Source organism: Micromesistius poutassou, assembly GCF_964030765.1.
Source record: "Micromesistius poutassou genome assembly, chromosome: 20".
Lineage (NCBI taxonomy): Eukaryota > Metazoa > Chordata > Actinopteri > Gadiformes > Gadidae > Micromesistius > Micromesistius poutassou.
The window spans coordinates 13,897,882-13,917,611 of record NC_140290.1 but is presented as its reverse complement, the minus strand read 5'-3'; the positions used below and the strand labels follow the sequence as shown (position 1 = coordinate 13,917,611).

At 40.8% G+C, this 19,730-nt stretch overlaps 70 non-coding genes across 70 annotated transcripts; all 70 read right to left on the bottom strand.

Annotated features, from left to right (window-relative positions):
- Window positions 1-4,144: 4,144 nt before the first annotated feature.
- On the bottom strand, window positions 4,145-4,216 carry AC3HAE_035967 (transfer RNA cysteine (anticodon GCA)). The gene has a single exon. It is a non-coding gene; the product is annotated as a tRNA-Cys (tRNA).
- Window positions 4,217-4,368: 152 nt separating this feature from the next.
- AC3HAE_035966 (transfer RNA cysteine (anticodon GCA)) lies at window positions 4,369-4,440 on the bottom strand. Its single transcript has one exon. It is a non-coding gene; the product is annotated as a tRNA-Cys (tRNA).
- Window positions 4,441-4,592: 152 nt separating this feature from the next.
- AC3HAE_035965 (transfer RNA cysteine (anticodon GCA)) lies at window positions 4,593-4,664 on the bottom strand. Its single transcript has one exon. It is a non-coding gene; the product is annotated as a tRNA-Cys (tRNA).
- A 152-nt stretch (window positions 4,665-4,816) lies between these two features.
- On the bottom strand, window positions 4,817-4,888 carry AC3HAE_035964 (transfer RNA cysteine (anticodon GCA)). Its single transcript has one exon. It is a non-coding gene; the product is annotated as a tRNA-Cys (tRNA).
- A 152-nt stretch (window positions 4,889-5,040) lies between these two features.
- On the bottom strand, window positions 5,041-5,112 carry AC3HAE_035962 (transfer RNA cysteine (anticodon GCA)). Its single transcript has one exon. It is a non-coding gene; the product is annotated as a tRNA-Cys (tRNA).
- Window positions 5,113-5,248: 136 nt separating this feature from the next.
- AC3HAE_035961 (transfer RNA cysteine (anticodon GCA)) lies at window positions 5,249-5,320 on the bottom strand. The gene has a single exon. It is a non-coding gene; the product is annotated as a tRNA-Cys (tRNA).
- Window positions 5,321-5,472: 152 nt separating this feature from the next.
- Window positions 5,473-5,544, bottom strand: AC3HAE_035959 (transfer RNA cysteine (anticodon GCA)). The gene has a single exon. It is a non-coding gene; the product is annotated as a tRNA-Cys (tRNA).
- Window positions 5,545-5,696: 152 nt separating this feature from the next.
- On the bottom strand, window positions 5,697-5,768 carry AC3HAE_035958 (transfer RNA cysteine (anticodon GCA)). The gene has a single exon. It is a non-coding gene; the product is annotated as a tRNA-Cys (tRNA).
- Window positions 5,769-5,920: 152 nt separating this feature from the next.
- AC3HAE_035957 (transfer RNA cysteine (anticodon GCA)) lies at window positions 5,921-5,992 on the bottom strand. The gene has a single exon. It is a non-coding gene; the product is annotated as a tRNA-Cys (tRNA).
- A 152-nt stretch (window positions 5,993-6,144) lies between these two features.
- AC3HAE_035955 (transfer RNA cysteine (anticodon GCA)) lies at window positions 6,145-6,216 on the bottom strand. The gene has a single exon. It is a non-coding gene; the product is annotated as a tRNA-Cys (tRNA).
- A 152-nt stretch (window positions 6,217-6,368) lies between these two features.
- AC3HAE_035954 (transfer RNA cysteine (anticodon GCA)) lies at window positions 6,369-6,440 on the bottom strand. The gene has a single exon. It is a non-coding gene; the product is annotated as a tRNA-Cys (tRNA).
- A 152-nt stretch (window positions 6,441-6,592) lies between these two features.
- Window positions 6,593-6,664, bottom strand: AC3HAE_035953 (transfer RNA cysteine (anticodon GCA)). Its single transcript has one exon. It is a non-coding gene; the product is annotated as a tRNA-Cys (tRNA).
- A 152-nt stretch (window positions 6,665-6,816) lies between these two features.
- Window positions 6,817-6,888, bottom strand: AC3HAE_035952 (transfer RNA cysteine (anticodon GCA)). Its single transcript has one exon. It is a non-coding gene; the product is annotated as a tRNA-Cys (tRNA).
- A 152-nt stretch (window positions 6,889-7,040) lies between these two features.
- Window positions 7,041-7,112, bottom strand: AC3HAE_035951 (transfer RNA cysteine (anticodon GCA)). The gene has a single exon. It is a non-coding gene; the product is annotated as a tRNA-Cys (tRNA).
- A 152-nt stretch (window positions 7,113-7,264) lies between these two features.
- AC3HAE_035948 (transfer RNA cysteine (anticodon GCA)) lies at window positions 7,265-7,336 on the bottom strand. The gene has a single exon. It is a non-coding gene; the product is annotated as a tRNA-Cys (tRNA).
- Window positions 7,337-7,488: 152 nt separating this feature from the next.
- AC3HAE_035947 (transfer RNA cysteine (anticodon GCA)) lies at window positions 7,489-7,560 on the bottom strand. The gene has a single exon. It is a non-coding gene; the product is annotated as a tRNA-Cys (tRNA).
- A 152-nt stretch (window positions 7,561-7,712) lies between these two features.
- On the bottom strand, window positions 7,713-7,784 carry AC3HAE_035946 (transfer RNA cysteine (anticodon GCA)). The gene has a single exon. It is a non-coding gene; the product is annotated as a tRNA-Cys (tRNA).
- A 152-nt stretch (window positions 7,785-7,936) lies between these two features.
- On the bottom strand, window positions 7,937-8,008 carry AC3HAE_035945 (transfer RNA cysteine (anticodon GCA)). The gene has a single exon. It is a non-coding gene; the product is annotated as a tRNA-Cys (tRNA).
- Window positions 8,009-8,160: 152 nt separating this feature from the next.
- On the bottom strand, window positions 8,161-8,232 carry AC3HAE_035944 (transfer RNA cysteine (anticodon GCA)). The gene has a single exon. It is a non-coding gene; the product is annotated as a tRNA-Cys (tRNA).
- A 152-nt stretch (window positions 8,233-8,384) lies between these two features.
- On the bottom strand, window positions 8,385-8,456 carry AC3HAE_035943 (transfer RNA cysteine (anticodon GCA)). The gene has a single exon. It is a non-coding gene; the product is annotated as a tRNA-Cys (tRNA).
- A 136-nt stretch (window positions 8,457-8,592) lies between these two features.
- AC3HAE_035942 (transfer RNA cysteine (anticodon GCA)) lies at window positions 8,593-8,664 on the bottom strand. The gene has a single exon. It is a non-coding gene; the product is annotated as a tRNA-Cys (tRNA).
- A 152-nt stretch (window positions 8,665-8,816) lies between these two features.
- Window positions 8,817-8,888, bottom strand: AC3HAE_035941 (transfer RNA cysteine (anticodon GCA)). The gene has a single exon. It is a non-coding gene; the product is annotated as a tRNA-Cys (tRNA).
- Window positions 8,889-9,040: 152 nt separating this feature from the next.
- AC3HAE_035940 (transfer RNA cysteine (anticodon GCA)) lies at window positions 9,041-9,112 on the bottom strand. Its single transcript has one exon. It is a non-coding gene; the product is annotated as a tRNA-Cys (tRNA).
- Window positions 9,113-9,264: 152 nt separating this feature from the next.
- AC3HAE_035939 (transfer RNA cysteine (anticodon GCA)) lies at window positions 9,265-9,336 on the bottom strand. The gene has a single exon. It is a non-coding gene; the product is annotated as a tRNA-Cys (tRNA).
- Window positions 9,337-9,488: 152 nt separating this feature from the next.
- AC3HAE_035936 (transfer RNA cysteine (anticodon GCA)) lies at window positions 9,489-9,560 on the bottom strand. Its single transcript has one exon. It is a non-coding gene; the product is annotated as a tRNA-Cys (tRNA).
- Window positions 9,561-9,712: 152 nt separating this feature from the next.
- AC3HAE_035935 (transfer RNA cysteine (anticodon GCA)) lies at window positions 9,713-9,784 on the bottom strand. The gene has a single exon. It is a non-coding gene; the product is annotated as a tRNA-Cys (tRNA).
- A 152-nt stretch (window positions 9,785-9,936) lies between these two features.
- AC3HAE_035934 (transfer RNA cysteine (anticodon GCA)) lies at window positions 9,937-10,008 on the bottom strand. The gene has a single exon. It is a non-coding gene; the product is annotated as a tRNA-Cys (tRNA).
- A 152-nt stretch (window positions 10,009-10,160) lies between these two features.
- On the bottom strand, window positions 10,161-10,232 carry AC3HAE_035933 (transfer RNA cysteine (anticodon GCA)). Its single transcript has one exon. It is a non-coding gene; the product is annotated as a tRNA-Cys (tRNA).
- Window positions 10,233-10,384: 152 nt separating this feature from the next.
- AC3HAE_035932 (transfer RNA cysteine (anticodon GCA)) lies at window positions 10,385-10,456 on the bottom strand. The gene has a single exon. It is a non-coding gene; the product is annotated as a tRNA-Cys (tRNA).
- A 152-nt stretch (window positions 10,457-10,608) lies between these two features.
- On the bottom strand, window positions 10,609-10,680 carry AC3HAE_035931 (transfer RNA cysteine (anticodon GCA)). The gene has a single exon. It is a non-coding gene; the product is annotated as a tRNA-Cys (tRNA).
- A 152-nt stretch (window positions 10,681-10,832) lies between these two features.
- AC3HAE_035930 (transfer RNA cysteine (anticodon GCA)) lies at window positions 10,833-10,904 on the bottom strand. Its single transcript has one exon. It is a non-coding gene; the product is annotated as a tRNA-Cys (tRNA).
- Window positions 10,905-11,056: 152 nt separating this feature from the next.
- Window positions 11,057-11,128, bottom strand: AC3HAE_035929 (transfer RNA cysteine (anticodon GCA)). The gene has a single exon. It is a non-coding gene; the product is annotated as a tRNA-Cys (tRNA).
- Window positions 11,129-11,280: 152 nt separating this feature from the next.
- AC3HAE_035928 (transfer RNA cysteine (anticodon GCA)) lies at window positions 11,281-11,352 on the bottom strand. Its single transcript has one exon. It is a non-coding gene; the product is annotated as a tRNA-Cys (tRNA).
- Window positions 11,353-11,504: 152 nt separating this feature from the next.
- On the bottom strand, window positions 11,505-11,576 carry AC3HAE_035926 (transfer RNA cysteine (anticodon GCA)). Its single transcript has one exon. It is a non-coding gene; the product is annotated as a tRNA-Cys (tRNA).
- A 152-nt stretch (window positions 11,577-11,728) lies between these two features.
- On the bottom strand, window positions 11,729-11,800 carry AC3HAE_035924 (transfer RNA cysteine (anticodon GCA)). The gene has a single exon. It is a non-coding gene; the product is annotated as a tRNA-Cys (tRNA).
- A 151-nt stretch (window positions 11,801-11,951) lies between these two features.
- On the bottom strand, window positions 11,952-12,023 carry AC3HAE_035923 (transfer RNA cysteine (anticodon GCA)). Its single transcript has one exon. It is a non-coding gene; the product is annotated as a tRNA-Cys (tRNA).
- A 153-nt stretch (window positions 12,024-12,176) lies between these two features.
- Window positions 12,177-12,248, bottom strand: AC3HAE_035922 (transfer RNA cysteine (anticodon GCA)). Its single transcript has one exon. It is a non-coding gene; the product is annotated as a tRNA-Cys (tRNA).
- Window positions 12,249-12,400: 152 nt separating this feature from the next.
- Window positions 12,401-12,472, bottom strand: AC3HAE_035921 (transfer RNA cysteine (anticodon GCA)). The gene has a single exon. It is a non-coding gene; the product is annotated as a tRNA-Cys (tRNA).
- A 152-nt stretch (window positions 12,473-12,624) lies between these two features.
- AC3HAE_035920 (transfer RNA cysteine (anticodon GCA)) lies at window positions 12,625-12,696 on the bottom strand. The gene has a single exon. It is a non-coding gene; the product is annotated as a tRNA-Cys (tRNA).
- A 152-nt stretch (window positions 12,697-12,848) lies between these two features.
- Window positions 12,849-12,920, bottom strand: AC3HAE_035919 (transfer RNA cysteine (anticodon GCA)). The gene has a single exon. It is a non-coding gene; the product is annotated as a tRNA-Cys (tRNA).
- Window positions 12,921-13,056: 136 nt separating this feature from the next.
- AC3HAE_035918 (transfer RNA cysteine (anticodon GCA)) lies at window positions 13,057-13,128 on the bottom strand. The gene has a single exon. It is a non-coding gene; the product is annotated as a tRNA-Cys (tRNA).
- A 152-nt stretch (window positions 13,129-13,280) lies between these two features.
- Window positions 13,281-13,352, bottom strand: AC3HAE_035917 (transfer RNA cysteine (anticodon GCA)). Its single transcript has one exon. It is a non-coding gene; the product is annotated as a tRNA-Cys (tRNA).
- Window positions 13,353-13,504: 152 nt separating this feature from the next.
- On the bottom strand, window positions 13,505-13,576 carry AC3HAE_035914 (transfer RNA cysteine (anticodon GCA)). Its single transcript has one exon. It is a non-coding gene; the product is annotated as a tRNA-Cys (tRNA).
- A 152-nt stretch (window positions 13,577-13,728) lies between these two features.
- AC3HAE_035913 (transfer RNA cysteine (anticodon GCA)) lies at window positions 13,729-13,800 on the bottom strand. The gene has a single exon. It is a non-coding gene; the product is annotated as a tRNA-Cys (tRNA).
- A 152-nt stretch (window positions 13,801-13,952) lies between these two features.
- On the bottom strand, window positions 13,953-14,024 carry AC3HAE_035911 (transfer RNA cysteine (anticodon GCA)). Its single transcript has one exon. It is a non-coding gene; the product is annotated as a tRNA-Cys (tRNA).
- Window positions 14,025-14,176: 152 nt separating this feature from the next.
- Window positions 14,177-14,248, bottom strand: AC3HAE_035910 (transfer RNA cysteine (anticodon GCA)). Its single transcript has one exon. It is a non-coding gene; the product is annotated as a tRNA-Cys (tRNA).
- Window positions 14,249-14,400: 152 nt separating this feature from the next.
- Window positions 14,401-14,472, bottom strand: AC3HAE_035909 (transfer RNA cysteine (anticodon GCA)). Its single transcript has one exon. It is a non-coding gene; the product is annotated as a tRNA-Cys (tRNA).
- A 152-nt stretch (window positions 14,473-14,624) lies between these two features.
- Window positions 14,625-14,696, bottom strand: AC3HAE_035908 (transfer RNA cysteine (anticodon GCA)). Its single transcript has one exon. It is a non-coding gene; the product is annotated as a tRNA-Cys (tRNA).
- A 152-nt stretch (window positions 14,697-14,848) lies between these two features.
- AC3HAE_035907 (transfer RNA cysteine (anticodon GCA)) lies at window positions 14,849-14,920 on the bottom strand. The gene has a single exon. It is a non-coding gene; the product is annotated as a tRNA-Cys (tRNA).
- Window positions 14,921-15,072: 152 nt separating this feature from the next.
- On the bottom strand, window positions 15,073-15,144 carry AC3HAE_035906 (transfer RNA cysteine (anticodon GCA)). The gene has a single exon. It is a non-coding gene; the product is annotated as a tRNA-Cys (tRNA).
- Window positions 15,145-15,296: 152 nt separating this feature from the next.
- AC3HAE_035905 (transfer RNA cysteine (anticodon GCA)) lies at window positions 15,297-15,368 on the bottom strand. Its single transcript has one exon. It is a non-coding gene; the product is annotated as a tRNA-Cys (tRNA).
- A 152-nt stretch (window positions 15,369-15,520) lies between these two features.
- Window positions 15,521-15,592, bottom strand: AC3HAE_035903 (transfer RNA cysteine (anticodon GCA)). Its single transcript has one exon. It is a non-coding gene; the product is annotated as a tRNA-Cys (tRNA).
- A 152-nt stretch (window positions 15,593-15,744) lies between these two features.
- On the bottom strand, window positions 15,745-15,816 carry AC3HAE_035902 (transfer RNA cysteine (anticodon GCA)). Its single transcript has one exon. It is a non-coding gene; the product is annotated as a tRNA-Cys (tRNA).
- Window positions 15,817-15,968: 152 nt separating this feature from the next.
- Window positions 15,969-16,040, bottom strand: AC3HAE_035901 (transfer RNA cysteine (anticodon GCA)). Its single transcript has one exon. It is a non-coding gene; the product is annotated as a tRNA-Cys (tRNA).
- A 152-nt stretch (window positions 16,041-16,192) lies between these two features.
- On the bottom strand, window positions 16,193-16,264 carry AC3HAE_035899 (transfer RNA cysteine (anticodon GCA)). Its single transcript has one exon. It is a non-coding gene; the product is annotated as a tRNA-Cys (tRNA).
- Window positions 16,265-16,416: 152 nt separating this feature from the next.
- AC3HAE_035898 (transfer RNA cysteine (anticodon GCA)) lies at window positions 16,417-16,488 on the bottom strand. The gene has a single exon. It is a non-coding gene; the product is annotated as a tRNA-Cys (tRNA).
- Window positions 16,489-16,640: 152 nt separating this feature from the next.
- Window positions 16,641-16,712, bottom strand: AC3HAE_035897 (transfer RNA cysteine (anticodon GCA)). The gene has a single exon. It is a non-coding gene; the product is annotated as a tRNA-Cys (tRNA).
- Window positions 16,713-16,864: 152 nt separating this feature from the next.
- On the bottom strand, window positions 16,865-16,936 carry AC3HAE_035896 (transfer RNA cysteine (anticodon GCA)). Its single transcript has one exon. It is a non-coding gene; the product is annotated as a tRNA-Cys (tRNA).
- A 152-nt stretch (window positions 16,937-17,088) lies between these two features.
- AC3HAE_035895 (transfer RNA cysteine (anticodon GCA)) lies at window positions 17,089-17,160 on the bottom strand. Its single transcript has one exon. It is a non-coding gene; the product is annotated as a tRNA-Cys (tRNA).
- A 152-nt stretch (window positions 17,161-17,312) lies between these two features.
- AC3HAE_035894 (transfer RNA cysteine (anticodon GCA)) lies at window positions 17,313-17,384 on the bottom strand. Its single transcript has one exon. It is a non-coding gene; the product is annotated as a tRNA-Cys (tRNA).
- A 136-nt stretch (window positions 17,385-17,520) lies between these two features.
- On the bottom strand, window positions 17,521-17,592 carry AC3HAE_035892 (transfer RNA cysteine (anticodon GCA)). Its single transcript has one exon. It is a non-coding gene; the product is annotated as a tRNA-Cys (tRNA).
- Window positions 17,593-17,744: 152 nt separating this feature from the next.
- AC3HAE_035891 (transfer RNA cysteine (anticodon GCA)) lies at window positions 17,745-17,816 on the bottom strand. The gene has a single exon. It is a non-coding gene; the product is annotated as a tRNA-Cys (tRNA).
- A 152-nt stretch (window positions 17,817-17,968) lies between these two features.
- Window positions 17,969-18,040, bottom strand: AC3HAE_035890 (transfer RNA cysteine (anticodon GCA)). Its single transcript has one exon. It is a non-coding gene; the product is annotated as a tRNA-Cys (tRNA).
- Window positions 18,041-18,192: 152 nt separating this feature from the next.
- AC3HAE_035889 (transfer RNA cysteine (anticodon GCA)) lies at window positions 18,193-18,264 on the bottom strand. Its single transcript has one exon. It is a non-coding gene; the product is annotated as a tRNA-Cys (tRNA).
- Window positions 18,265-18,416: 152 nt separating this feature from the next.
- On the bottom strand, window positions 18,417-18,488 carry AC3HAE_035887 (transfer RNA cysteine (anticodon GCA)). Its single transcript has one exon. It is a non-coding gene; the product is annotated as a tRNA-Cys (tRNA).
- Window positions 18,489-18,640: 152 nt separating this feature from the next.
- On the bottom strand, window positions 18,641-18,712 carry AC3HAE_035886 (transfer RNA cysteine (anticodon GCA)). The gene has a single exon. It is a non-coding gene; the product is annotated as a tRNA-Cys (tRNA).
- Window positions 18,713-18,864: 152 nt separating this feature from the next.
- On the bottom strand, window positions 18,865-18,936 carry AC3HAE_035885 (transfer RNA cysteine (anticodon GCA)). Its single transcript has one exon. It is a non-coding gene; the product is annotated as a tRNA-Cys (tRNA).
- A 152-nt stretch (window positions 18,937-19,088) lies between these two features.
- AC3HAE_035884 (transfer RNA cysteine (anticodon GCA)) lies at window positions 19,089-19,160 on the bottom strand. The gene has a single exon. It is a non-coding gene; the product is annotated as a tRNA-Cys (tRNA).
- Window positions 19,161-19,312: 152 nt separating this feature from the next.
- AC3HAE_035883 (transfer RNA cysteine (anticodon GCA)) lies at window positions 19,313-19,384 on the bottom strand. Its single transcript has one exon. It is a non-coding gene; the product is annotated as a tRNA-Cys (tRNA).
- Window positions 19,385-19,536: 152 nt separating this feature from the next.
- AC3HAE_035881 (transfer RNA cysteine (anticodon GCA)) lies at window positions 19,537-19,608 on the bottom strand. Its single transcript has one exon. It is a non-coding gene; the product is annotated as a tRNA-Cys (tRNA).
- Window positions 19,609-19,730: the final 122 nt, after the last annotated feature.

Sequence of the window (19,730 nt, the reverse complement as noted above, 5' to 3'; positions counted from 1 at the left end):
GCTATCTATTGTTAGGCTACTGTGGCTATTTTTTCTAACATTTTTATACAAATCTATGTATTATAACGAAATCAGGAATCAGCAGTTGGGTGAATGGTCTTCTAGCACTTTCCCTGTGATAGGCCCTACGCGTGACCCGAGTTTGCGTCCAGAGTATTTCATAGTATTCTTGGCGTTGGCTTAATTTTGTAATTCCCTTTATTAATTTTATTAATTCCATAATTAAGAATATTCAAAGAAATGGAAATAAATGGCATGAAAAGTTCTTTGATTTCGCTAGTAGGCCTAATCGTTCCTAGGCTACTAATTGCGTGGGGATTGAACCCCGGACGACCGGGTGCAAGTCAGACACGTCAACTCGAAACTATCTGATTCTAAATCTATGGTCAATATTAAATTAAAATATGTTACGCTTAATACCACTTATGCATTCAACAGATCGGCAGTCAAATAAAACAGATGTCCATAGCACTGGTTAAATATTTAAATTTACCATAAATACAAATAAAGTCGGAAATATGACCCGTTATTCAGAATAAAGCACAAACAAGTTGCATTAATTATAATAATTTCAGCCCGTGCGCCGCCATCTTTGTTTTCAGAACGTGATGACGTCACGAGAATGGCTGGTACAACGTTCTATGTTGTTTACATAGCGGTCAGCTATGAAAAGTACACCAGCAGCTGGGCTACCACGCTGCCTTACAGTTCGTTCATTTCATGATACAAGTACTTGTCGTGCCATTTGGGTGTGCACATGAATATGCGACAATAGTGCAACCGACGCAAATTGATTATTTCCGTAAACCATGGATTATCTTGGCGATGGATTAGAAATGATCAAGAGCATGGAGCGAGCTAGTCTGCAAACAAGACCATCTTCAAACAGTGAGTATACTAATTTCTCTGTTTTGCATCATGTGGACTACACACAGCAGAACAAAGCCAACGCAAAAACGAGTATTATGGAGATTGCAATACACTTCGGTAACAGACGTTTCCAGGGCTGCCACTTTTGGGTTTTGGCCGGAGTGAGATTCTGTAGAATCTTGTACCTGGTCGGGATTGTTGAGGGGGGGGGGGGGGCGATCGGGATTGTTGGACGATCGGTGGGGTATTCCACGAAGCCGGTTTTATCACTTACCCAGCTAAGTTAACCCAGGGTTAGCGGCAACCCTAGGTTTTCCGTTCCAAAATGAACACGGTATGTAAGTTGCTATAAGAAACATATTCTCTCAATCAAACCTGGTCGGAGCAGGTTTTGCGCTGGTTAAGTTTGGTAGATAATCCGGTTTTGCTCAGGGTATTTAAACCCGCGTTTATCACAGCTTCTGCGTGTTTACAACGGCATGCCCTTTTGACGAGAGGCCTGTTGATATCGGAGCGCAAATAATTCGTGTTCACAGAGAGATTAATTAGACCACGGCTCGACATATTGTCCTTTCCGGATGACTTTTTGCTGGAGAGATATCGTTTTTCACGTGATTCACGTGATTCTAGCCTTCTCCAACCCTACATTGCAAATGTTACCAATCGTGGATCTGCCCTCAGTTCACTACAAACAATTTGCATAGCTTTCCGTTTTTTTGCGACGGGTAGCATTTTGTACAGTGTAGGAGATGCTGAGCACATATGCAAAGCTACCGTCTGCCGCTCAGTGCGTAAAGTCTGTCTTGCGCTGAAGCGGTTGTTGCGTAACTTCATCGTTTTTCCATGACATAAACCCACGAGACGCATTAAAATGGAGTTTCACCAACTTGCAGGTCAGGTCAGCATTAGGCCTATCTACTTTAAGTGTTCCCAAATGGCACCGAAATTATCCTTGTTGACTTTTCATCTGGGTGTTATATTTCAAGATTTCCTAATGTAATTGGGTGCATTGATGGCACACATCCAATGTGAGCAATACATTTCAACAGGGTGCGTTGCATTATGAATATATCATAGACCTCATATAATTGTTGTGCTTGTGCAAGATAGCTCAAAGTTTGTATTTGATCGCAGGGCAATTCGATGGGGATCTCCTAGGAGATCGAGGGTATCCATGCCTCCCGACGCTCATCACCCCGTACCCTAATCCCGCTCCTGGACCACAGACAACATTTACTGGCACACAGCAGAACCCGCGTTAAGATTGAAAATACATTCAGGATATTGAAGTCCAGATTCCAATGCCTACGTGGACGAAGAGTTTGTCCGGTGTTACACCGAATTCTGCGACCCACCGAAAAGTGGGACCCCAGGGGGCGCTGTTTCACATTTTCTGCATACATGCACGCAGCACGAGTTTGAAATAGACAGCCATGAAGTCGAAAAAACGGTGTGCATTATAACAAAAACATAAATAAAACATAAGATCTCCCCACCCCCTCACCTTGTTAATAAATGTGCTTAATAAATAGATTTTAGGGCGTTTAGTAGGCCTACGGTCCATCACCGTTGCTTCTTTCCCCATTCAAAGCTACAGTCAGTCTTTAATTACGTAGATTTACCTTTGGGCATTTCCTATTATAGGCTACTGTGTAAAAGGCTGTTTAGAATTAACGTTTGTATCAAGAAAAGAAAGACCCGCCGGTCACACTTTTCGGTGGGTCGCAGAATTCGGTGTAACACCGGAACGGGCATGCGATGTAATTGTTGCATGCGCCGTCCTCCACAATATAGCCACTCTGCACAAAGAGATGCCTCCCCCCTTTGACCCGTTCCTCGAGGAGGAACACATTCCGCAAATGGTTGTAAGGGCTGGACAAAGGATGCGAGACCACATTTGCAGAAATAATTTCAATAAATAAATAAAAAACACACCAAACACTGTTCTTCCATCATTTTTATTCTTTAGTTGCTGAGGGAGGAAAAAGAATATCATTAGTAGGCCTACCTTGAATAGCAATATCATGTCCACTTTGAATTTCTGCTCGAGATCGGTAAAATATGCGGCCCGTTTCGCCATTTTGATCAGGATTTCCATGATCCATACATCACCTCTTTATAGGTTTGCCGTGAACGCGCACAACCCTGTGTTAACCAAACCCATGTTGATTGAACTAATTCATAACCGGTGCGGTGGAACCGACAGCTCTGGGTTAGTCGGCACAGGGTCAATCAACCTAGAGTTCAGCGTTAACTCTGTTTGTTAAACCTCCGTTCTTGGAATACCCCACGATCGGGATTGTTGACGGGGGGCGATCGGGTAGGCCTACTGGGATTTGGATAATCGTGACACGTAGCATAATCTCGAAATGTTGACTTGACGCATACCCACTTGGCAGGACAATCACAAATTGACAATTTCTCATATAGGCCTAGTAGTAGAAGCTAAGTATACCTCTCGTTCCTCTGCCTGGCAAGCGCGTTTCTGCGCTCTGTCTCTGCGAATAAGAACAGCGCCCAGGTCCGATTTGACAGGTCTGTCAGTGTCTCCAGCACTATAGCCACTAAAATTAAAAATTGTTGGCACAGCATCTGGCTTCAGGCGATTGGTGGGACGGCGAACAAATCTCCCATCTTCAAAAGCTCCCTCTTGGACGTAATCAGACTCTATAAAGTGGTCGCTACATACTCTCTGCCCATAGGGGTATTCCATCAACCAGGCTAAGCGCAAAGCCGGGCTTATTTCGCTTAGCCTGGCTTCTTAGAGTTGCGTTCCGTGAACGTGACTTAAGGGAATCTCCGCTAAGTAACCATGGCAATTTATCCGACCAAATTAACCTGGTCGGGAGCAGGTTAACTGTCAGGCTAACTTGAGCGATATTTCAGAGAAATCCATCTGTCAGCAACAATTGTACCATCAGAAGGTTCCGTCAAGCCTAGTCCTCACAATTTTGTCATAAATGTACATATATGAAGGACAAACAGAGTATATTTTCACTAAGGGTCTAAGATTAAATTATGCAAATGAAATAATTAAATGAATTGCTATCTATTATTACTGTGGCTATTTGGCTATGTGGCTATACCCCCTTTACGCTATACCTACTTAATGCTCATCTCTTCTTTTTTCATACTAACTTTACATGCTCACCTGTTCTTTTTTCAAACCAGAAAAGTCATTTTGACACAATCAAAATTGTGCCATTGCTCAGATTTCTAAGTTTAATATGAGTAGTATAGATGCCTAGTGGTTTATTTCAAGCACATCCTTTTTAGGGGGCACCCAGAGTTGAACTGGGGACCTCTTGATCTGCAGTCAAATGCTCTGCCACTGAGCTATACCCCCTTTACACTATACCAACTTCACATGCTCACCTGCTCTTTTTTCAAACCAGAAGAGTAATTTCAACGCAAACAAAATACTGCCATTGCTCTGATTTTTAAGTTTAATATAAGTAGTATGGATGCCTAGTGGTTTATTTCAAGCACATCCTTTTTAGGGGGCACCCAGAGTTGAACTGGGGACCTCTTGATCTGCAGTCAAATGCTCTGCCACTGAGCTATACCCCCTTTACACTATACCAACTTTACATGCTCACCTGTTCTTTTTTCAAACCAGAAGAGTCATTTTGACACAATCAAAGCAGTGCCATTGCTCTGATTTTTAAGTTTAATATAAGTGGAATCCATGCATAGATGATTATTTCAAGTACATCCTTTTTAGGGGGCACCCAGAGTTGAACTGGGGACCTCTTGATCTGCAGTCAAATGCTCTGCCACTGAGCTATACCCCCTTTACACTATACCAACTTTACATGCTCACCTGTTATTTTTTCAAACCAGAAGAGTAATTTAAACTCAAACAAAGTAGTGCCATTGCTCAGTTTTCTAAGTTTAATATAAGTAGTATGGATGCCTAGTGGTTTATTTCAAGCACATCCTTTTTAGGGGGCACCCAGAGTTGAACTGGGGACCTCTTGATCTGCAGTCAAATGCTCTGCCACTGAGCTATACCCCCTTTACACTATACTAACTTTACATGCTCACCTGTTCTTTTTTCAAACCAGAAGAGTCATTTTGACACAATCAAAATTGTGCCATTGCTCAGATTTCTAAGTTTAATTTGAGTAGAATAGATGCCTAGTGGTTTATTTCAAGCACATCCTTTTTAAGGGGCACCCAGAGTTGAACTGGGGACCTCTTGATCTGCAGTCAAATGCTCTGCCACTGAGCTATACCCCCTTTACATGCTCACCTGTTCTTTTTTCAAACCAGAAGAGTAATTTTAACACAAACAAAGCAGTGCCATTGCTCTGGTTTTTAAGTTTAATATAAGTGGAAGCCATGCATAGATGATTATTTCAAGCACATCCTTTTTAGGGGGCACCCAGAGTTGAACTGGGGACCTCTTGATCTGCAGTCAAATGCTCTGCCACTGAGCTATACCCCCTTTACACTACACCAACTTTACATGCTCACCTGCTCTTTTTTCAAACCAGAAGAGTAATTTCAACGCAAACAAAATACTGCCATTGCTCTGGTTTTTAAGTTTAATATAAGTGGAAGCCATGCATAGATGATTATTTCAAGCACATCCTTTTTAGGGGGCACCCAGAGTTGAACTGGGGACCTCTTGATCTGCAGTCAAATGCTCTGCCACTGAGCTATACCCCCTTTACACTACACCAACTTTACATGCTCACCTGCTCTTTTTTCAAACCAGAAGAGTAATTTCAACGCAAACAAAATACTGCCATTGCTCTGATTTTTAAGTTTAATATAAGTAGATTACATGCATAGAGGTTTATTTCAAGCACATCCTTTTTAGGGGGCACCCAGAGTTGAACTGGGGACCTCTTGATCTGCAGTCAAATGCTCTGCCACTGAGCTATACCCCCTTTACACTATACCAACTTTACATGCTCACCTGTTCTTTTTTCAAACCAGAAGAGTAATTTCAACTCAAACAAAGTAGTGCCATTGCTCAGTTTTCTAAGTTTAATATAAGTAGTATGGATACCTAGTGGTTTATTTCAAGCACATCCTTTTTAGGGGGCACCCAGAGTTGAACTGGGGACCTCTTGATCTGCAGTCAAATGCTCTGCCACTGAGCTATACCCCCTTTACACGATACCAACTTTACATGCTCACCTGTTCTTTTTTCAAACCAGAAGAGTAATTTAAACTCAAACAAAGTAGTGCCATTGCTCAGTTTTCTAAGTTTAATATAAGTAGTATGGATGCCTAGTGGTTTATTTCAAGCACATCCTTTTTAGGGGGCACCCAGAGTTGAACTGGGGACCTCTTGATCTGCAGTCAAATGCTCTGCCACTGAGCTATACCCCCTTTACACTATACTAACTTTACATGCTCACCTGTACTTTTTTCAAACCAGAAGAGTAATTTTAACACAAACAAAGCAGTGCCATTGCTCTGGTTTTTAAGTTTAATATAAGTGGAAGCCATGCATAGATGATTATTTCAAGCGCATCCTTTTTAGGGGGCACCCAGAGTTGAACTGGGGACCTCTTGATCTGCAGTCAAATGCTCTGCCACTGAGCTATACCCCCTTTACACTACACCAACTTTACATGCTCACCTGCTCTTTTTTCAAACCAGAAGAGTAATTTCAACGCAAACAAAATACTGCCATTGCTCTGATTTTTAAGTTTAATATAAGTAGATTACATGCATAGAGGTTTATTTCAAGCACATCCTTTTTAGGGGGCACCCAGAGTTGAACTGGGGACCTCTTGATCTGCAGTCAAATGCTCTGCCACTGAGCTATACCCCCTTTACACTATACCAACTTTACATGCTCACCTGCTCTTTTTTCAAACCAGAAGAGTAATTTCAACGCAAACAAAATACTGCCATTGCTCTGATTTTTAAGTTTAATCTAAGTAGAATACATGCATAGATGTTTATTTCAAGCACATCCTTTTCAGGGGGCACCCAGAGTTGAACTGGGGACCTCTTGATCTGCAGTCAAATGCTCTGCCACTGAGCTATACCCCCTTTACACTATACCAACTTTACATGCTCACCTGTTCTTTTTTCAAACCAGAAGAGTAATTTCAACTCACACAAAGTAGTGCCATTGCTCAGTTTTCTAAGTTTAATATAAGTAGTATGGATGCATAGTGGTTTATTTCAAGCACATCCTTTTTAGGGGGCACCCAGAGTTGAACTGGGGACCTCTTGATCTGCAGTCAAATGCTCTGCCACTGAGCTATACCCCCTTTACACTATACCAACTTTACATGCTCACCTGTTATTTTTTCAAACCAGAAGAGTAATTTAAACTCAAACAAAGTAGTGCCATTGCTCAGTTTTCTAAGTTTAATATAAGTAGTATGGATGCCTAGTGGTTTATTTCAAGGACATCCTTTTTAGGGGGCACCCAGAGTTGAACTGGGGACCTCTTGATCTGCAGTCAAATGCTCTGCCACTGAGCTATACCCCCTTTACACTATACTAACTTTACATGCTCACCTGTACTTTTTTCAAACCAGAAGAGTAATTTTAACACAAACAAAGCAGTGCCATTGCTCTGGTTTTTAAGTTTAATATAAGTGGAAGCCATGCATAGATGATTATTTCAAGCACATCCTTTTTAGGGGGCACCCAGAGTTGAACTGGGGACCTCTTGATCTGCAGTCAAATGCTCTGCCACTGAGCTATACCCCCTTTACACTATACCAACTTCACATGCTCACCTGCTCTTTTTTCAAACCAGAAGAGTAATTTCAACGCAAACAAAATACTGCCATTGCTCTGATTTTTAAGTTTAATATAAGTAGTATGGATGCCTAGTGGTTTATTTCAAGCACATCCTTTTTAGGGGGCACCCAGAGTTGAACTGGGGACCTCTTGATCTGCAGTCAAATGCTCTGCCACTGAGCTATACCCCCTTTACACTATACCAACTTTACATGCTCACCTGTTCTTTTTTCAAACCAGAAGAGTCATTTTGACACAATCAAAGCAGTGCCATTGCTCTGATTTTTAAGTTTAATATAAGTGGAATCCATGCATAGATGATTATTTCAAGTACATCCTTTTTAGGGGGCACCCAGAGTTGAACTGGGGACCTCTTGATCTGCAGTCAAATGCTCTGCCACTGAGCTATACCCCCTTTACACTATACCAACTTTACATGCTCACCTGTTATTTTTTCAAACCAGAAGAGTAATTTAAACTCAAACAAAGTAGTGCCATTGCTCAGTTTTCTAAGTTTAATATAAGTAGTATGGATGCCTAGTGGTTTATTTCAAGCACATCCTTTTTAGGGGGCACCCAGAGTTGAACTGGGGACCTCTTGATCTGCAGTCAAATGCTCTGCCACTGAGCTATACCCCCTTTACACTATACTAACTTTACATGCTCACCTGTTCTTTTTTCAAACCAGAAGAGTCATTTTGACACAATCAAAATTGTGCCATTGCTCAGATTTCTAAGTTTAATTTGAGTAGAATAGATGCCTAGTGGTTTATTTCAAGCACATCCTTTTTAAGGGGCACCCAGAGTTGAACTGGGGACCTCTTGATCTGCAGTCAAATGCTCTGCCACTGAGCTATACCCCCTTTACATGCTCACCTGTTCTTTTTTCAAACCAGAAGAGTAATTTTAACACAAACAAAGCAGTGCCATTGCTCTGGTTTTTAAGTTTAATATAAGTGGAAGCCATGCATAGATGATTATTTCAAGCACATCCTTTTTAGGGGGCACCCAGAGTTGAACTGGGGACCTCTTGATCTGCAGTCAAATGCTCTGCCACTGAGCTATACCCCCTTTACACTACACCAACTTTACATGCTCACCTGCTCTTTTTTCAAACCAGAAGAGTAATTTCAACGCAAACAAAATACTGCCATTGCTCTGGTTTTTAAGTTTAATATAAGTGGAAGCCATGCATAGATGATTATTTCAAGCACATCCTTTTTAGGGGGCACCCAGAGTTGAACTGGGGACCTCTTGATCTGCAGTCAAATGCTCTGCCACTGAGCTATACCCCCTTTACACTACACCAACTTTACATGCTCACCTGCTCTTTTTTCAAACCAGAAGAGTAATTTCAACGCAAACAAAATACTGCCATTGCTCTGATTTTTAAGTTTAATATAAGTAGATTACATGCATAGAGGTTTATTTCAAGCACATCCTTTTTAGGGGGCACCCAGAGTTGAACTGGGGACCTCTTGATCTGCAGTCAAATGCTCTGCCACTGAGCTATACCCCCTTTACACTATACCAACTTTACATGCTCACCTGTTCTTTTTTCAAACCAGAAGAGTAATTTCAACTCAAACAAAGTAGTGCCATTGCTCAGTTTTCTAAGTTTAATATAAGTAGTATGGATACCTAGTGGTTTATTTCAAGCACATCCTTTTTAGGGGGCACCCAGAGTTGAACTGGGGACCTCTTGATCTGCAGTCAAATGCTCTGCCACTGAGCTATACCCCCTTTACACGATACCAACTTTACATGCTCACCTGTTCTTTTTTCAAACCAGAAGAGTAATTTAAACTCAAACAAAGTAGTGCCATTGCTCAGTTTTCTAAGTTTAATATAAGTAGTATGGATGCCTAGTGGTTTATTTCAAGCACATCCTTTTTAGGGGGCACCCAGAGTTGAACTGGGGACCTCTTGATCTGCAGTCAAATGCTCTGCCACTGAGCTATACCCCCTTTACACTATACTAACTTTACATGCTCACCTGTACTTTTTTCAAACCAGAAGAGTAATTTTAACACAAACAAAGCAGTGCCATTGCTCTGGTTTTTAAGTTTAATATAAGTGGAAGCCATGCATAGATGATTATTTCAAGCACATCCTTTTTAGGGGGCACCCAGAGTTGAACTGGGGACCTCTTGATCTGCAGTCAAATGCTCTGCCACTGAGCTATACCCCCTTTACACTACACCAACTTTACATGCTCACCTGCTCTTTTTTCAAACCAGAAGAGTAATTTCAACGCAAACAAAATACTGCCATTGCTCTGGTTTTTAAGTTTAATATAAGTGGAAGCCATGCATAGATGATTATTTCAAGCACATCCTTTTTAGGGGGCACCCAGAGTTGAACTGGGGACCTCTTGATCTGCAGTCAAATGCTCTGCCACTGAGCTATACCCCCTTTACACTACACCAACTTTACATGCTCACCTGCTCTTTTTTCAAACCAGAAGAGTAATTTCAACGCAAACAAAATACTGCCATTGCTCTGATTTTTAAGTTTAATATAAGTAGATTACATGCATAGAGGTTTATTTCAAGCACATCCTTTTTAGGGGGCACCCAGAGTTGAACTGGGGACCTCTTGATCTGCAGTCAAATGCTCTGCCACTGAGCTATACCCCCTTTACACTATACCAACTTTACATGCTCACCTGTTCTTTTTTCAAACCAGAAGAGTAATTTCAACTCAAACAAAGTAGTGCCATTGCTCAGTTTTCTAAGTTTAATATAAGTAGTATGGATGCCTAGTGGTTTATTTCAAGCACATCCTTTTTAGGGGGCACCCAGAGTTGAACTGGGGACCTCTTGATCTGCAGTCAAATGCTCTGCCACTGAGCTATACCCCCTTTACACTATACTAACTTTACATGCTCACCTGTACTTTTTTCAAACCAGAAGAGTAATTTTAACACAAACAAAGCAGTGCCATTGCTCTGGTTTTTAAGTTTAATATAAGTGGAAGCCATGCATAGATGATTATTTCAAGCGCATCCTTTTTAGGGGGCACCCAGAGTTGAACTGGGGACCTCTTGATCTGCAGTCAAATGCTCTGCCACTGAGCTATACCCCCTTTACACTACACCAACTTTACATGCTCACCTGCTCTTTTTTCAAACCAGAAGAGTAATTTCAACGCAAACAAAATACTGCCATTGCTCTGATTTTTAAGTTTAATATAAGTAGATTACATGCATAGAGGTTTATTTCAAGCACATCCTTTTTAGGGGGCACCCAGAGTTGAACTGGGGACCTCTTGATCTGCAGTCAAATGCTCTGCCACTGAGCTATACCCCCTTTACACTATACCAACTTTACATGCTCACCTGCTCTTTTTTCAAACCAGAAGAGTAATTTCAACGCAAACAAAATACTGCCATTGCTCTGATTTTTAAGTTTAATCTAAGTAGAATACATGCATAGATGTTTATTTCAAGCACATCCTTTTCAGGGGGCACCCAGAGTTGAACTGGGGACCTCTTGATCTGCAGTCAAATGCTCTGCCACTGAGCTATACCCCCTTTACACTATACCAACTTTACATGCTCACCTGTTCTTTTTTCAAACCAGAAGAGTAATTTCAACTCACACAAAGTAGTGCCATTGCTCAGTTTTCTAAGTTTAATATAAGTAGTATGGATGCCTAGTGGTTTATTTCAAGCACATCCTTTTTAGGGGGCACCCAGAGTTGAACTGGGGACCTCTTGATCTGCAGTCAAATGCTCTGCCACTGAGCTATACCCCCTTTACACTATACCAACTTTACATGCTCACCTGTTATTTTTTCAAACCAGAAGAGTAATTTAAACTCAAACAAAGTAGTGCCATTGCTCAGTTTTCTAAGTTTAATATAAGTAGTATGGATGCCTAGTGGTTTATTTCAAGGACATCCTTTTTAGGGGGCACCCAGAGTTGAACTGGGGACCTCTTGATCTGCAGTCAAATGCTCTGCCACTGAGCTATACCCCCTTTACACTATACTAACTTTACATGCTCACCTGTACTTTTTTCAAACCAGAAGAGTAATTTTAACACAAACAAAGCAGTGCCATTGCTCTGGTTTTTAAGTTTAATATAAGTGGAAGCCATGCATAGATGATTATTTCAAGCACATCCTTTTTAGGGGGCACCCAGAGTTGAACTGGGGACCTCTTGATCTGCAGTCAAATGCTCTGCCACTGAGCTATACCCCCTTTACACTATACTAACTTTACATGCTCACCTGTTCTCTTTTCAAACCAGAAGAGTAATTTTAACACAAACAAAGCAGTGTCATTGCTCTGATTTTTAAGTTTAATATAAGTGGATGCCATGCATAGATGATTATTTCAAGCACATCCTTTTTAGGGGCACCCAGAGTTGAACTGGGGACCTCTTAATCTGCAGTCAAATGCTCTGCCACTGAGCTATACCCCCTTTTACACTATACAAACTTTACATGCTCACCTGTTCTTTTTTTAAACCAGAAGAGTAATTTTAACACAAACAAAGCAGTGTCATTGCTCTGACTTTTAAGTTTAATATAAGTGGAATCCATGCATAGATGATTATTTCAAGCACATCCTTTTTAGGGGGCACCCAGAGTTGAACTGGGGACCTCTTGATCTGCAGTCAAATGCTCTGCCACTGAGCTATACCCCCTTTACACTATACTAACTTTACATGCTCACCTGTACTTTTTTCAAACCAGAAGAGTAATTTTAACACAAACAAAGCAGTGCCATTGCTCTGATTTTTAAGTTTAATATAAGTGGAATACATGCATAGAGGTTTATTTCAAGCACATCCTTTTTAGGGGGCACCCAGAGTTGAACTGGGGACCTCTTGATCTGCAGTCAAATGCTCTGCCACTGAGCTATACCCCCTTTACACTATACCAACTTTACATGCTCACCTGCTCTTTTTTCAAACCAGAAGAGTAATTTCAACGCAAACAAAATACTGCCACTGCTCTGATTTTTAAGTTTAGTCTAAGTAGAATACATGCATAGATGTTTATTTCAAGCACATCCTTTTCAGGGGGCACCCAGAGTTGAACTGGGGACCTCTTGATCTGCAGTCAAATGCTCTGCCACTGAGCTATACCCCCTTTACACTATACCAACTTTACATGCTCACCTGTTCTTTTTTCAAACCAGAAGAGTAATTTCAACTCAATCAAATTTGTGCCATTGCTCAGATTTCTAAGTTTAATATGAGTAGTACAGATGCCTAGTGGTTTATTTCAAGCACATCCTTTTTAGGGGGCACCCAGAGTTGAACTGGGGACCTCTTGATCTGCAGTCAAATGCTCTGCCACTGAGCTATACCCCCTTTACATGCTCACCTGTTCTTTTTTCAAACCAGAAGAGTAATTTTAACACAAACAAAGCAGTGCCATTGCTCTGATTTTTAAGTTTAATATAAGTGGAATACATGCATAGAGGTTTATTTCAAGCACATCCTTTTTAGGGGGCACCCAGAGTTGAACTGGGGACCTCTTGATCTGCAGTCAAATGCTCTGCCACTGAGCTATACCCCCTTTACACGATACCAACTTTACATGCTCACCTGTTCTTTTTTCAAACCAGAAGAGTAATTTCAACTCAAACAAAGTAGTGCCATTGCTCAGTTTTCTAAGTTTAATATAAGTAGTATGGATGCCTAGTGGTTTATTTCAAGCACATCCTTTTTAGGGGGCACCCAGAGTTGAACTGGGGACCTCTTGATCTGCAGTCAAATGCTCTGCCACTGAGCTATACCCCCTTTACACTATACTAACTTTACATGCTCACCTGTACTTTTTTCAAACCAGAAGAGTAATTTCATCTCAAACAAAGTAGTGCCATTGCTCAGTTTTCTAAGTTTAATATAAGTAGTATGGATGCCTAGTGGTTTATTTCAAGCACATCCTTTTTAGGGGGCACCCAGAGTTGAACTGGGGACCTCTTGATCTGCAGTCAAATGCTCTGCCACTGAGCTATACCCCCTTTACACTATACCAACTTTACATGCTCACCTGTTATTTTTTCAAACCAGAAGAGTAATTTAAACTCAAACAAAGTAGTGCCATTGCTCAGTTTTCTAAGTTTAATATAAGTAGTATGGATGCCTAGTGGTATATTACAAGCACATCCTTTTTAGGGGGCACCCAGAGTTGAACTGGGGACCTCTTGATCTGCAGTCAAATGCTCTGCCACTGAGCTATACCCCCTTTACACTATACTAACTTTACATGCTCACCTGTACTTTTTTCAAACCAGAAGAGTAATTTTAACACAAACAAAGCAGTGCCATTGCTCTGGTTTTTAAGTTTAATATAAGTGGAAGCCATGCATAGATGATTATTTCAAGCACATCCTTTTTAGGGGGCACCCAGAGTTGAACTGGGGACCTCTTGATCTGCAGTTAAATGCTCTGCCACTGAGCTATACCCCCTTTACACTATACCGACTTTACATGCTCACCTGTTCTTTTTTCAAACTAGAAGAGTAATTTCAACGCAAACAAAGTAGTGCCATTGCTCAGTTTTCTAAGTTTAATATAAGTAGTATGGATGCCTAGTGGTTTATTTCAAGCACATCCTTTTAAGGGGGCACCCAGAGTTGAACTGGGGACCTCTTGATCTGCAGTCAAATGCTCTGCCACTGAGCTATACCCCCTTTACACTATACTAACTTTACATGCTCACCTGTTCTTTTTTCAAACCAGAAGAGTCATTTTGACACAATCAAAATTGTGCCATTGCTCAGATTTCTAAGTTTAATATGAGTAGTATAGATGCCTAGTGGTTTATTTCAAGCACATCCTTTTTAGGGGGCACCCAGAGTTGAACTGGGGACCTCTTGATCTGCAGTCAAATGCTCTGCCACTGAGCTATACCCCCTTTATACGATACCAACTTTACATGCTCACCTGTTCTTTTTTCAAACCAGAAGAGTAATTTTAACACAAACAAAGCAGTGCCATTGCTCTGATTTTTAAGTTTAATATAAGTGGAATACATGCATAGAGGTTTATTTCAAGCACATCCTTTTTAGGGGGCACCCAGAGTTGAACTGGGGACCTCTTGATCTGCAGTCAAATGCTCTGCCACTGAGCTATACCCCCTTTACACGATACCAACTTTACATGCTCACCTGTTCTTTTTTCAAACCAGAAGAGTAATTTCAACTCAAACAAAGTAGTGCCATTGCTCAGTTTTCTAAGTTTAATATAAGTAGTATGGATGCCTAGTGGTTTATTTCAAGCACATCCTTTTTAGGGGGCACCCAGAGTTGAACTGGGGACCTCTTGATCTGCAGTCAAATGCTCTGCCACTGAGCTATACCCCCTTTACACTATACTAACTTTACATGCTCACCTGTACTTTTTTCAAACCAGAAGAGTAATTTCATCTCAAACAAAGTAGTGCCATTGCTCAGTTTTCTAAGTTTAATATAAGTAGTATGGATGCCTAGTGGTTTATTTCAAGCACATCCTTTTTAGGGGGCACCCAGAGTTGAACTGGGGACCTCTTGATCTGCAGTCAAATGCTCTGCCACTGAGCTATACCCCCTTTACACTATACCAACTTTACATGCTCACCTGTTATTTTTTCAAACCAGAAGAGTAATTTAAACTCAAACAAAGTAGTGCCATTGCTCAGTTTTCTAAGTTTAATATAAGTAGTATGGATGCCTAGTGGTATATTACAAGCACATCCTTTTTAGGGGGCACCCAGAGTTGAACTGGGGACCTCTTGATCTGCAGTCAAATGCTCTGCCACTGAGCTATACCCCCTTTACACTATACTAACTTTACATGCTCACCTGTACTTTTTTCAAACCAGAAGAGTAATTTTAACACAAACAAAGCAGTGCCATTGCTCTGGTTTTTAAGTTTAATATAAGTGGAAGCCATGCATAGATGATTATTTCAAGCACATCCTTTTTAGGGGGCACCCAGAGTTGAACTGGGGACCTCTTGATCTGCAGTTAAATGCTCTGCCACTGAGCTATACCCCCTTTACACTATACCGACTTTACATGCTCACCTGTTCTTTTTTCAAACTAGAAGAGTAATTTCAACGCAAACAAAGTAGTGCCATTGCTCAGTTTTCTAAGTTTAATATAAGTAGTATGGATGCCTAGTGGTTTATTTCAAGCACATCCTTTTAAGGGGGCACCCAGAGTTGAACTGGGGACCTCTTGATCTGCAGTCAAATGCTCTGCCACTGAGCTATACCCCCTTTACACTATACTAACTTTACATGCTCACCTGTTCTTTTTTCAAACCAGAAGAGTCATTTTGACACAATCAAAATTGTGCCATTGCTCAGATTTCTAAGTTTAATATGAGTAGTATAGATGCCTAGTGGTTTATTTCAAGCACATCCTTTTTAGGGGGCACCCAGAGTTGAACTGGGGACCTCTTGATCTGCAGTCAAATGCTCTGCCACTGAGCTATACCCCCTTTATACGATACCAACTTTACATGCTCACCTGTTCTTTTTTCAAACCAGAAGAGTAATTTTAACACAAACAAAGCAGTGCCATTGCTCTGATTTTTAAGTTTAATATAAGTGGAATACATGCATAGAGGTTTATTTCAAGCACATCCTTTTTATGGGGCACCCAGAGTTGAACTGGGGACCTCTTGATCTGCAGTCAAATGCTCTGCCACTGAGCTATACCCCCTTTACACTATACCAACTTTACATGCTCACCTGCTCTTTTTTCAAACCAGAAGAGTAATTTCAACGCAAACAAAATACTGCCATTGCTCTGATTTTTAAGTTTAATCTAAGTAGAATACATGGATAGATGCTTATTTCAAGCACATCCTTTTCAGGGGGCACCCAGAGTTGAACTGGGGACCTCTTGATCTGCAGTCAAATGCTCTGCCACTGAGCTATACCCCCTTTACACTATACCAACTTTACATGCTCACCTGTTCTTTTTTCAAACCAGAAGAGTAATTTCAACTCAATCAAAATTGTGCCATTGCTCAGATTTCTAAGTTTAATATGAGTAGTATAGATGCCTAGTGGTTTATTTCAAGCACATCCTTTTTAGGGGGCACCCAGAGTTGAACTGGGGACCTCTTGATCTGCAGTCAAATGCTCTGCCACTGAGCTATACCCCCTTTACACGATACCAACTTTACATGCTCACCTGTTCTTTTTTCAAACCAGAAGAGTAATTTTAACACAAACAAAGCAGTGCCATTGCTCTGATTTTTAAGTTTAATATAAGTGGAATACATGCATAGAGGTTTATTTCAAGCACATCCTTTTTAGGGGGCACCCAGAGTTGAACTGGGGACCTCTTGATCTGCAGTCAAATGCTCTGCCACTGAGCTATACCCTCTTTACACTATACCAACTTTACATGCTCACCTGCTCTTTTTTCAAACCAGAAGAGTAATTTCAACGCAAACAAAATACTGCCATTGCTCTGATTTTTAAGTTTAATCTAAGTAGAATACATGGATAGATGCTTATTTCAAGCACATCCTTTTCAGGGGGCACCCAGAGTTGAACTGGGGACCTCTTGATCTGCAGTCAAATGCTCTGCCACTGAGCTATACCCCCTTTACACTATACCAACTTTACATGCTCACCTGTTCTTTTTTCAAACCAGAAGAGTAATTTCAACTCAATCAAAATTGTGCCATTGCTCAGATTTCTAAGTTTAATATGAGTAGTATAGATGCCTAGTGGTTTATTTCAAGCACATCCTTTTTAGGGGGCACCCAGAGTTGAACTGGGGACCTCTTGATCTGCAGTCAAATGCTCTGCCACTGAGCTATACCCCCTTTACATGCTCACCTGTTCTTTTTTCAAACCAGAAGAGTAATTTTAACACAAACAAAGCAGTGCCATTGCTCTGATTTTTAAGTTTAATATAAGTGGAATACATGCATAGAGGTTTATTTCAAGCACATCCTTTTTAGGGGGCACCCAGAGTTGAACTGGGGACCTCTTGATCTGCAGTCAAATGCTCTGCCACTGAGCTATACCCCCTTTACACGATACTAACTTTACATGCTCACCTGCTCTTTTTTCAAACCAGAAGAGTAATTTCAACGCAAACAAAATACTGCCATTGCTCTGATTTTTAAGTTTAATCTAAGTAGAATACATGCATAGATGTTTATTTCAAGCACATCCTTTTCAGGGGGCACCCAGAGTTGAACTGGGGACCTCTTGATCTGCAGTCAAATGCTCTGCCACTGAGCTATACCCCCTTTACACTATACCAACTTTACATGCTCACCTGTTATTTTTTCAAACCAGAAGAGTAATTTAAACTCAAACAAAGTAGTGCCATTGCTCAGTTTTCTAAGTTTAATATAAGTAGTATGGATGCCTAGTGGTTTATTTCAAGCACATCCTTTTTAGGGGGCACCCAGAGTTGAACTGGGGACCTCTTGATCTGCAGTCAAATGCTCTGCCACTGAGCTATACCCCCTTTACACTATACCAACTTTACATGTTCACCTGTTCTTTTTTCAAACCAGAAGAGTAACTTCAACTCAAACAAAGTAGTGCCATTGCTCAGTTTTCTAAGTTTAATATAAGTAGTATGGATGCCTAGTGGTTTATTTCAAGCACATCCTTTTTAGGGGGCACCCAGAGTTGAACTGGGGACCTCTTGATCTGCAGTCAAATGCTCTGCCACTGAGCTATACCCCCTTTACACTATACCAACTTTACATGCTCACCTGTTATTTTTTCAAACCAGAAGATTAATTTAAACTCAAAGAAAGTAGTGCCATTGCTCAGCTTTCTAAGTTTAATATAAGTAGTATGGATGCCTAGTGGTTCATTTCAAGCACATACTTTTTAGGGGGCACCCAGAGTTGAACTGGGGACCTCTTGATCTGCAGTCAAATGCTCTGCCACTGAGCTATACCCCCTTTACACTATACTAACTTTACATGCTCACCTGTACTTTTTTCAAACCAGAAGAGTAATTTTAACACAAACAAAGCAGTGCCATTGCTCTGGTTTTTAAGTTTAATATAAGTGGAAGCCATGCATAGATGATTATTTCAAGCACATCCTTTTTAGGGGGCACCCAGAGTTGAACTGGGGACCTCTTGATCTGCAGTCAAATGCTCTGCCACTGAGCTATACCCCCTTTACACGATACCAACTTTACATGCTCACCTGTTCTTTTTTCAAACCAGAAGAGTAATTTCAACTCAAACAAAGTAGTGCCATTGCTCAGTTTTCTAAGTTTAATATAAGTAGTATGGATGCCTAGTGGTTTATTTCAAGCACATCCTTTTTAGGGGGCACCCAGAGTTGAACTGGGGACCTCTTGATCTGCAGTCAAATGCTCTGCCACTGAGCTATACCCCCTTTACACTATACTAACTTTACATGCTCACCTGTACTTTTTTCAAACCAGAAGAGTAATTTCAACTCAAACAAAGTAGTGCCATTGCTCAGTTTTCTAAGTTTAATATAAGTAGTATGGATGCCTAGTGGTTTATTTCAAGCACATCCTTTTTAGGGGGCACCCAGAGTTGAACTGGGGACCTCTTGATCTGCAGTCAAATGCTCTGCCACTGAGCTATACCCCCTTTACACTATACTAACTTTACATGCTCACCTGCTCTTTTTTCAAACCAGAAGAGTAATTTCAACGCAAACAAAATACTGCCATTGCTCTGATTTTTAAGTTTAATATAAGTAGAATACATGCATAGATGTTTATTTCAAGCACATCCTTTTCAGGGGGCACCCAGAGTTGAACTGGGGACCTCTTGATCTGCAGTCAAATGCTCTGCCACTGAGCTATACCCCCTTTACACTATACCAACTTTACATGTTCACCTGTTCTTTTTTCAAACCAGAAGAGTAATTTCAACTCAAACAAAGTAGTGCCATTGCTCAGTTTTCTAAGTTTAATATAAGTAGTATGGATGCCTAGTGGTTTATTTCAAGCACATCCTTTTTAGGGGGCACCCAGAGTTGAACTGGGGACCTCTTGATCTGCAGTCAAATGCTCTGCCACTGAGCTATTCCCCCTTTACACTATACCAACTTTACATGCTCACCTGTTATTTTTTCAAACCAGAAGATTAATTTAAACTCAAACAAAGTAGTGCCATTGCTCAGTTTTCTAAGTTTAATATAAGTAGTATGGATGC